The following is an 11,369-nucleotide window of genomic DNA, read 5'->3' as shown; positions in this document are numbered from 1 at the left end:
GGATATTGTCTGTGAGTTTTGCGTGGCCATTGCAATGAATTGATGCACCTAGCATAGAAATAGAATGCAGTGCTATACTGCACCCCGACTGGCTCATCTCTTCCCTGCGACCCCTCTGTGAGGGGATGTCCAATTGTCTACAGATGGGCATTGAGTCTCCACTCCATGTCCCCCCACCCCATTCACCTTGGGTATGGTTTTATTCTGGGTCTTAGATGCCTATGCCCATCAACACCTCATGATCACATAGGCTGGGGTACTTCTTCCACGTGGGCTTTGTTGCTTCTGAGCTAGATGGTCGCTTGTTTATCTTCAAGTCTTTGAGGCACTAGATTCTATATATTTTGAGAGTTGGGCACCATCAACTTTCTTCACCACATTTGATTATTCACCCATTTTGTCTTCAGTGCCTGTGTCAGGAAGGTGAGCATCACAGAATGCCAGATTGTTAAAACAAAGTGTTCTTGTTTAAGGGAGTATTTGAGTCGAGGCCCAATGTCCATATGCAACCTTAATTCTTAACATATAGATATGAGTACATAGTTTAATTACCCTCTCATTATATATATAGTTACATGTGTGCATGACTGTATTTAGGCCTCTATAAATGTCCTTTGCCTACTGCTTCTTTCCTCTATTTCCTTTTTACTTCCCTCTTGTCCCACCATCATGTCCAGCCTTCATTCAGGTTTAGTGATTCCTCGCTGCTACATTGTCCTTGATTGAGCCCCACCAGGCATCCTATGACCTTCCTTCCATTGCTTTTAGTTCACTTGTTCCCTTTTCCTTGGATTGGTCCTCCCTCCCCTGCCTTTCTCCCCGCTCTCCTCCCGTGTCCTCCTGGAACCATTGGTCCCATTCTTTTCATCTCCAAATTATTTACCCCCTGTATCTTATCTAGATAGACATGCAGACACATTAATAAATGCAAAAACCAGGCAAAGCCAAATAAAACAGCAAAGGAAGTCAAAACCAATAAAACAATAACAACAGCAAATAAACACAAAATAACAATAACAAAAAGAAAGCCACTGACAAAAATGGAAAAGCCTATAAATAATTCTATATAGTTAAATATACTATAAATTATATAGCACCAATGAAACACACAACTTTCCTCTAGTTCTTTGGTGCTTCCTTCACCCTAATATCAGGACCTCAATTCTACCTTACAAATTAGATTAGACCAGAACATGCACACTGCTACAGATGGAAGCTCACAACACAGGGAATCCAGAGCCAACAAGGAGAGTAGAGGTACCAGAAGGACTAGGGGGAAGGGGAGGGTAGAAAGGGGGAATCAGTCACAAGGATAAAACTAAAACCCCCTCCCAGGGGCATGAATAACAGAAAAGACAGTGAGGGGTGATGGAGTGTGATGTAAGATATGAAAAAATAATCTATAACTTATCAAGGATTCACAAGGGAGAGTGGGTGGGGGAGGGAGGGGAAGAAATGGGGAGCTGATAGCTAGGGCTCAAGTGGGAAGAAAATGCTTTGAAAATGATGATGGCGGCATATGTGCAATGTGCTTGGCACACTGGAGGAATATATGGATTGTGATAAAAGATGTAAGAGCCCCCAATAAGTGTTTAAAAATTAAAATAAAATGTACAAAACTAACAGAAAGAAGAGAAAGAAATAGAATGCAGTGAGGGACAAGGTTGGTGACAGTGTAGGTAAAGGAGGATAGAGGGTGAAGGAATGTCAGACTCCTGACCCTTGGCAATCAGGAAGCCAGAGGAGATCAGATATGTCCACCTCCGTTTACCACAGTTGCCTCTATTGTTGTGTTGCTGTTGAAGCCCAATGAGTAGGTTCTGCATCATAGTGATCATATGTATAACATAATGCACCATCTAAACAATTGCTGTTAGGTTTGAGTCCACTATTGAGGCTGCTGTGTCACTGCATCTCCTTGGGGTTTCTTCTTTTTCCCTGACCCAAGTATGGGGTACTTTTCCAGAACTGATTTCTCTTGAAAACTTATCAAAAGTACTTAAGACGAAGTTTCACCATCTTGGCTTCCAAGGAACATCCGGCTGTACTTTCTCCAAGAAAAATGTGTGCATTCTGGGGTAGCCCATGAGATTTTCAAAATTCTTCATCAACACGATAATCCTAGTGCATGCGATCTTCTGTGATCTTCCTTATTCACTATCCAGGTTTCACATAGATATGAGATGATTGAAGTTACCACAGCTTCGATCAGGTGCACCTTAGACATCAAAATGATAGGCTTGCTCTTCAACACTTTAAAAAGGTCATGTGCAACAGATTTTCCCAAAAGAATATGACATTCCATTTCTTGCTTATGATTTCCATTGAGTGCTAATTTTGGATCAAAGTTAAAGGAAATATCTGAAATTTTTAATATTTCCTATATTTATCATAATGTTTGTCTCGAGTCCAGTTTTGAGGATTACGGTTTCCTGTCCATTGAATTGCAATCTGTTCTTAAAGATATAGGCTTTGACTTTCATCAGCAACTGCTTTAAGTCCTTTTGGCCGGCAGCAAGCAAGCCTGTATCATCTGCATGCTGGAGTTTCTTTCTTTCTTTTTTTTTTTTTACAGAGTCAATCATTGGTTTAATTTTAAAAAAGGAATGGAACTTGTGTCACATAAGGATTGTAACAGAAACTGTCTGCCCATCTGAGCAGTTTGGAAAATGGACAGGCCTTTCCAGGCATCTACAAAAAAGAGTATATAGACAACTTTGATTAGGCAAAATGGGGAGGGGGTATCATTTACAAAGACAATCAGGAGGCAGAAAGTCCTTGAAGAGGCTTGGTCCTCAGAAATTGTTCTGAAATGCTGTTTCGCTGGTGTCAATGTCATGTTCCTGGTTCAGTTTCTTGAACTCCACCATCTGGAAGAAGATGTGCTCCAGGATGTGTTTGGCATCTTGCTGGTCCTTCGGAAGTTTGCTGGTCACTCCCAGAATGTCACCACACTTCCAGACATAGAACTCCAGGTCTTCCTCAGTACACTTATTGGTGATCTGAGCAAGCTGAGCCTTCTCAGAAGAGAACGTCTCATCCAAGTCAAACAACTCCAGAGGAGGAGGTGGCAATTCCTGAAAACTCGGAGGGAAAACAGCGGGCTGCAGGGCTGGCAGCGGTGTCTCAAACTGAGGTTGGATGAGCTGCAGAGGTTCATGCTTCACGTTTAGCTGTTCGTGAGCCTTGATGACTTTGGGCAGGGAGGTGGTGTCCAGCTGGAAAATGGACAGGTCGAAGAGGGTGGTGAAGTCCCGCGGGTTCTCGTCACCCTCTTGCAGACATACTCGCAGGCGCTCTGACAGGGTGGCTGTGTCGGGCAGCATCATGTAGTCCGAAATCTCTGGGTCTTCAGCATCAATCTGGTTCAGGTGGATGTCGCCAGTCGTAAACCACTGGAAAACAACATCCATGATTTTGCCGTTTTCTTCTTTGGCCAAATACTGGTCACTGAACATGTGGCATGAGCCAAGCACTGCCAGCTTCCCCCCGTGGGTCTTGGAGCGGTAGAAAGCCAGGATGGGCCGGTTGAGTGGAAAGCAGACGGAGCCTGTGGACAGCACAGCCACTGCTGGTTTCATGACACTCAGGGTGGCCCCAAAGGGGTAGACGAAGGTGAGAGCCTGGGCATTGTTTCCACTGCTTTCCTCGTCGACCACCCCAGGCACAGCCTTCCCGGCAGCTCGGCTAATCTCCCTGTTCAGGACGCTGTTTGAAACGAGGGCCTCTTTAGGGTGAAAATACTTGTAGTACACATTCCGGACCACAGCATCGTTATTAACCATGATTCCATATTCTTCTAGTAGAAAGTTAACGTTGGTGTCAAATCTGGATTCTCCACCTTCTCCCAGCATAACAAGGATGTCTCCACCACCGTCGAGATATTTCTTCAAGACTTCAAACTCAGCGGCCGTGAACTTTTCCCTCGGCCCAGCCGTGATCCACAGGTTCACCCCATGAGCTTGTCCATTGTGATTTCATCTTTTAAGCTCTGAATCTTCCAGTTACTGCGAAGTCTTTTCTGCATAGATTTGTAACCACTGTTGGTGGTAAAGATCTCCTTCTTGGATGCATTGAAAAGAATGGTGCTCCGAAGCTCCTTCTCCATGGTTACCTGAGACCCGGTGACCACCATCTTCCCCTAGCGCCATCCAGCATCCGGCGGCCAGGTAGGTACCCAAGCGCCGCTTAGCAACGGCGTGAGCACTGAGACGCGCAGGGAGGCCGTGGACCCGCAGGTGGCGCTACCTCCGGGGCCCATGCTGGAGTTTCTTAATGAGCTGTCTCCCAATCCTCCTGCAAAGTTCTTCTTTATACAGTTCAACTTTTTTCAGATTATTTTCTCAGCATACAGATTGAATGAGTATGGTGAGGAAATACAACCGTGACACACACCTTCGCCGATTTTAAAGGCTGCACCATCCCCTTGTTCCGTTTGACTGTTTGACTGCCTACCTGTCGGTCGGTGCACAGGTGCTTCATGAGCACAAAGAAGTATTCTGGAATTCACATTCTTCTCGATGCTCTCTGTACTTTGATGATCCACGTAATCAATTGCTTTTTCATAGTCAATAAAACACAAATAAATATATTTCTTGTTTATATTAGTATAGTTAGTGCTATACTATTGTTTTAATGGTTCAAGGTATTTTATTATGTAGGTGTAAAATAACTTAATAGATAGGTTCTCTATGTATAATCATGTGGTTTTAGCTGTTTTCTCTCCATGGCTTTCTGGTGTTGTTTGTTAAGGACAGTCGTCCTACTTGCTTTTTACAGTATGAAGATGTAACTTTTCTCCCTGGATTTTTGCAGGGCCTACTCCTTGCTTTTAAACTTCAGGGCTTTCTCAGACAATGTCTACTTGTCTTCTCATCCTTTTCCTTATATTTGAAAGATCATTTTGAAATTCAGATCCAGGTTTGTTTTCTTTTCCAGTTGAAAAACATTTGTAGTCCTGGTAGATAAACATACTGTAGTACTTGTAGCGATATCTCCAGTATATTTAAATTTTATTTCTGTTCAGTACAGAAATAATAATCATTTTTATAACACCTATTCAATCTTTCATATGCATTGCCCTAATACCATTCATTGAATCAACCTATCCACTACAACATAGATTCAATTTTCTACAACACTAATACAGATGTCTTTATCCTAACTACCTATAAAACAGTTTTTAATTTTTCTAAAATTTTGTGTTACACTATCTTGTTCTACTTTGCTTTTCAGGAGATATGGCCAATATATATACATACATATATGTATAGTTAGATCATTAGTTTTTATAACTGTGATGTTAAATGTAATTTGTTTGTTTTCTTTAACCTAAATGGATAATGACCGTAATTCATATGGGAATTTTGTTGGCTTATGGAGAGTAGGAATAATTTTCATGAAAAGAATTCAGCTACCATCTGTCATGCAATTTTCAAACTAAACCATGGTATTTCCAATTGCCTCATGTTAATTACCATAGAAGAACTGCTATCTTTTCATTATGGTGTTGGCAAAGAAAATAATTTAATATAGGCTTTCAGAAAATGAATAACTCCTGAAAGAGGAATAGCCAAATGCTCCTTAGAAGTGTGAATGATAAGACTTCATCTTGCTTGCTCTGAACACCTCATCAGAAACACAAATCACTAAGGAAAGACGTTGGGCTAATTAGGGCTTTGTGTAAACTTGGCTGCCAAAAGATTCTCAGTGGATTGACATTTGGTGTGTGCCATTCAGTTGGATCCAATTAATAGGACCTTCTGCACAACAGACGGAAACACTACCCAGCCCTGTGCCATCCTCGCAATGGTTCGTATGTTTGAGTTCATGGTTGCAATCAGTGTGACAATTCATCTTGCTGAAGATCTTCCTTTTCCCTGCCTCTCTGCTTTACCAAGCACAATGCCCGCACCAGGGACAGGTTTCTCCTGATAACACTTCTGTAGTCTCACCATCATTATCTCTGAAAAAGCTTCAGGCAGTACTGATGCTAAGACTGATACATTTGTTCTTTTGGAAGCCCATGGTACTTTCAATACCCTTTGTCAGTACCGTAGTTCAAGTGCATCAATTACTCTTCAGTTTTTGATAGTCTATGTCCAAATTTCATGTGCATATGAGGTAATTGAAAATGCCATGCCTTTATTCCTCGAAGTAACATCCTTGCTATTCAACACTTTACAGACACTGTGAAGCAGATTTGCCAGTGCGATGAGTTCTTTGATCTCTTGGTTGCCGCTTCCATGAGCATCAATTGTGGATACAAGCAAGATGAAATCCTTGGTAGCATCAAACATTTGCCCACTGATCGTTAGGTTAACTATTGGTCCAATTGTGATTATTATTTTCTTCACATTGAGTTCTTGATCTTCATCAGCAAGGGAACCCAAATTCTTTTCACATAAGTCAAGCAACATTGTATGATGACATACCACAGGTTTTTCACAGACTTCCTCCAATCCTGATGCCAGACAGTTCTTAATGTAAGGCAATGTCTGTGATGGTGAGAAGATACAAAACTGACACACACCTGGTAGTTTAAATGATGAAATATCCCCTTGTTCTACTTGCACTTGATCTATGAACTGGTTCTTGATCAATATATATTTTAAACATGAGCACAATGAAGTGTTCTGGATTTCCCATTCTTCTCAAGGCCATCCACAGTTGGCTATGATCCAAGTAGTTGAATACTTTGGCAAACTCAATAAAGTAAGCATATTTCTAGTAATCTTTGCATTCAGCCAAGATCCATCTGACAACAGCAATTATATCCCTTATTCCCCATCCTCTTCTGAATCCAGCCTGGACCTCTGGCAGCTCCCTGTCAATATACTGCTGCAACTATTGTTGGATGATCTTTAGCAAAATTTTACTTGCATGTGATATTGATGATGTTGTTCTATAATTTGAGCATTCTATTTAGTCACCTTTCTTTTGAATGGGTAACAATATAGAACTCTTCCCATCAGTTGGCCAGATTTCCAGGCATTAAAGAGTGGGTGCTTCCAATGCTTCATCAGCTTGTTGCAACATTTTAATCAGTATTCCAGCAATTCCTAGAACCTTGTTTTTTGACTAATGTTTTCAGTGCAGCTTGAATGTCTTCCTTCAATACCTTTGGTTATTGCTAACATGCTACCGCATAAAGTGGTGGAATGTCAATCAGCTTATTTTGATACAGCGACTCTGTATACACTTTCCATCTTATTTTGATGTTTCCTGCATCATTAAGTGTTTTGCCCACAGAAACTTTGAATATTGCAACTTGAAGCTTGAAATTGTCCTTGAGTTCCTTCAGTTTCACATATGCTGAGCCTGTTCTTCCCTTTGGTTTTCTAACTCGGATGACATAAACTTGTGTGCTAAAAGTGAGGGAGACTTGAGGAGACTTGCTGAAGAAGATCAAGGATTGCAGCCTGGGATGGATTATAACTCAACGTAAAGAAGACCCAAATCCTCACATCTGGACCAATACATAGCATCATGATCAATGAAGAAAAGGTGGAGGTGTCAAAGATTTCATCTTGCTTGTATCCGCAATTGGTGCTCATGGAAGCAGCGGTAAAGAGATCAAGGGACAGTTGTAATTGGCAGATCTGCTGCACATGATGTCTTCAGTAAGGATGCTGCTTTGAGGACTAAGGTGTACCTGACCCAAGCCATGGCATTTTCATTTGTCTCATGTGCATGTGAAAGTTAGACATTGATTACAGAAGGCTGAGGAAAAACTGATCGGTTTAAATTGTGGCACTGGTGAAGAATCTTGAAAGTATCATGGCTTGCCCAAAGAACAAACAAAGCTGTCTTGGAAGAAGTACGGCCAGAGTGCTTCTGAGAGGCCAGGATGGCAAGACTTCATCACACATACTTTGGACATGTGGTCAGGAGAGACCAGTTATTCAAGAAGGACATCATGGGGTGGGGGATGGGGCGCCAAGATAGAAGGGCAAGAAAAAAGAGGAAGGCCTTCAACGAGATGGATGGACACTGTGTCTCCACTGGGCTCAGGATAAAACAGCGTACCATTCTGTTATCCATAAAGTCTCCATGAATGAAGACAACATTGAGTCCATGCTGATTTTGAAGACTCCATCGTGCACCTCAGGTTCAAACTTACTTACACGCTAACAAATTACCCTGCTACACTTTTGTAGGGGCTGGCAGCAGACATGATGAGACTCCCGAATTTGAGACAAGGGTTCCTTTTGTTCAAACCCCACTAATAATATTAGACAGAGTATTAGCATTTGAACCAGTCCCCTTATGCCCAATTCCTATAACACAATTCATATAGGTACTTTCTGTGCACATAGGGAATTGTGTTATAAGAAAGAAACCGCAAGCTTGGGAAATTCAAAATGTTCATAATTACCAATAATTGTGCCCAATTTTGCTCGAGATGAAAGCATTTTACGTATTAAACTAAATAAGGGGGGGGGGGGCAGTACTTCTTTGCTCCAGAGGGAGATAGTATGTTTATCTCTTAGGGTTATTTGCTAATCTGACATCTTTGAAAAATAATCTGGGACAAAGCCCTGAAGTATCTTTGATTGCAAAAATCCAAAAGACATGGGAAATTGTCTCCTACAAAATACAAGTTTGGAAAATGTTTGGCTACAGGTAACAGAAGCCACGATTAACGATGACTTAAACCAGGCAGGGGCCTTTTTGTCTCATTGTCATTGCAACACATATTCAGGAGCAAGTGGTACAGGGCTGGGCTGGTGTCTTGGTGAAGTCATGAAAGACCAAGGCTCTTTCTGTTTCCTTGGTTTTTATCCACAAGCTTGCTACCGCATGGTAACGGCATGCTTGCTGCACTTCACAAAGCGTGTTCACGTTCAAGATAGGAAAAGAGGGCAGCATCTTGTATCCCAAAATTCATAAACTTTCCTAAAGCTTTAAATGAAATTTATGTCATACCATTCTTCTAATTGCAAAATAGACTTATGAAGCAGATATTTTTCATCTGGACACTTTATTAAGGATTGTGCTATAATCCTTCCTTTGCAATGGCCCTTAGTACATCATTCTGAGTACATGGAAGACTCTCTCTGAGATCCTGTAAAAGTGGCAACCCTATTGTTAGCATTTTCTTTGCCTTGCCAGGTAGTGTAACTGCTGCTTTGCAGAGTCAATCACTGAAGTGGAACAAAGCAGATTGTTTTCCTCTCCGTAGTGCATTGCTGCCCCTAGGATTTGCAAGAGCAAAATCTCTCCTTATATCATAAATACTGGAACAAGGACTCAAAGATTAACTGATTTTCAAAAGAAGTCAATAGTATACACGTACCAAGAATTCAAGAGCGCAGAATGGCTTTGTATTTTATGCAATTTCTATGGATATATATATATATTACTCATTCCAATTTATCATTGATCTTTCCCCTAAACAATCCCCCAAACAAAGCAGGCATTGCTCAGTGGCAACCTCGTGGTGGATTCTCTAGATCTTGGCTGAATCATGGAAACAATTTTCATAGAGCCCCGTCAGAGTCAGCACATAAGCCTCTTTGATCATTTGGTTTAATTTTTACAGAAATGAATGTGAGCTAACTCTTTACATGAATACCTTGCCTTCCTTAACTGCCTCTGCCAAGCCAAATCTCAGAAAGAAGTTCACGGTGTCACACACCTGTGCACTCCTATATTCACACGGAAGTGCCTGCAGCCGGGTAATGCTGCATCCGTGCAAGCAGAGTCACGTGCAGGCAAAAAATAAAACCCTGTGTCATCGATTTAACTGTCTTTAAAAAATTGTGTTGAAAACCCTAGCCTCTGCACCTGTGATCATAATCCCATTGCAGAATGAGTTCTCTTTGTTAATGAGGCAGGACTCGTGTAGGGTGTATCTTGAGTCAATTTCTTTTGAGATAAAGATGGATTGAACAAGCCAGCGATAAAGCAGACTAGGGAGAAGATAGATACCATGCCTCATGAATATCACCGAGCAGCTAAAAGCCACTTTCCTCCAGAGCCAACCAGGAAAACACATTCCCCGAGGACTGGCACCTAGCTTTGAATTTGAGATTCTAGCCTCCTGATCTGTGAGAAAATTCATTTCTATTGGTTCAAGGCATTGATTTGTGGGACTTTGTTATAGAAGCACTAGACAGCTAACACACTCAGTATCCGAGAAAGACGAAAGGGTTCTTGCATTGTGGGCTGACGGAGCTGAGAGTCAGTCGAAATCTCAGCAGTAAAAAGATATTTCTAAACTCTAGATGCTGCATTTCTAACTTCCCATGGCTAATCCCCCCCTCCCCCCAAGTATGACTCCCAATATGTAAAGCCTCACAGCCCTAGAGCTTGCCTCTCTTTAAGCAAGACCCTGTCTGGGAAACGAATGCTGTGTCAGACGCACACACCGCGGCCGCCCTGCTGCGAGGCATACAGGTTAGATAAGAACTTCTCGCTAAGCTTCGGGACTGTAAGCCGCTGTCAGAGAAGAAAGCATTCCTGTCCTCCTGAGGCGCGGCCGATGCCAGCAAACTTCTGCTGCTGTGGCTTTAGTCCAACACGTAACCTAACAGGCTCTCTATACTCTCTGCTGTGACTAAGCATATAAAATAGCCAAGAATTTAAGAATTCAAATTCAAGGCAAGCTTCATTGCAATTCCCTCATGTCTTTGACTGGAGACATGAATAGTCTTGCCCTCAGACCGCACCAGGAAGTGAATTAATGTAGATGTAGTTTGGTTCCATTGCAATATCTTATTATTTATTGTACATTTTCACTCATCTTCAGTTTGTTCTAGTTGTTATTATTGTCTGCTTTGTTTTGGATTGTGGTTCTTTGTATCTGTTTTGTTTAATGATCCTTGGCTTCATTTTGGTATGGTTTTCTTTATATAAAATCTAGGCTGGGCCAGTCTGGAAGGGCAGTAACTAGAAGACGTCCAGAGGGCTATGGCAGGGCAGACCCGGGAGACATGTGGATTTAACAACAGTGAGCCTATTAATGAAGAAAATGTCCGAAAATGGTGGTCATAATGGCACAACACTTCAATATTGTAAAATCATTGAATTGTATGGTCTGTGAATTATGTGTCAACAAACTCTTTACTAAATAAAAAATTAAAACATTCAAGGGAAGCAAGATGCTATCAGACTGTTTTAGGCCTAGTTTCTAATTCTTAGGGTCCTTATGAAAACAAAATAGGGGAGCCATGGGGAGGAACTGAAAAATAAAGATTCCTAACATTTGTGCTTGACATTACAGTGCTATGAATATGGTGCCAAAACTCAAATTCAGAATACTTCATGAAATTTGACAGTATCTAGACTTTGCCATTCTAACATTGAAATCTCTGAAGACATACTCAGGTCATTGAGTAATTTGGTTGATTTACCAAAAATCATAT

At 41.5% G+C, this 11,369-nt stretch overlaps 1 pseudogene; it reads right to left on the bottom strand.

Moving 5' to 3' along the window:
- Positions 1-2,641: 2,641 nt before the first annotated feature.
- On the bottom strand, positions 2,642-4,251 carry LOC142439011 (intraflagellar transport protein 52 homolog pseudogene; annotated as a pseudogene).
- Positions 4,252-11,369: the final 7,118 nt, after the last annotated feature.

The sequence above is a fragment of the Tenrec ecaudatus genome, chromosome 2 (genome assembly GCF_050624435.1).
Source record: "Tenrec ecaudatus isolate mTenEca1 chromosome 2, mTenEca1.hap1, whole genome shotgun sequence".
Taxonomy (NCBI): domain Eukaryota; kingdom Metazoa; phylum Chordata; class Mammalia; order Afrosoricida; family Tenrecidae; genus Tenrec; species Tenrec ecaudatus.
This window is presented reverse-complemented; position numbering and strand designations above follow the sequence as displayed.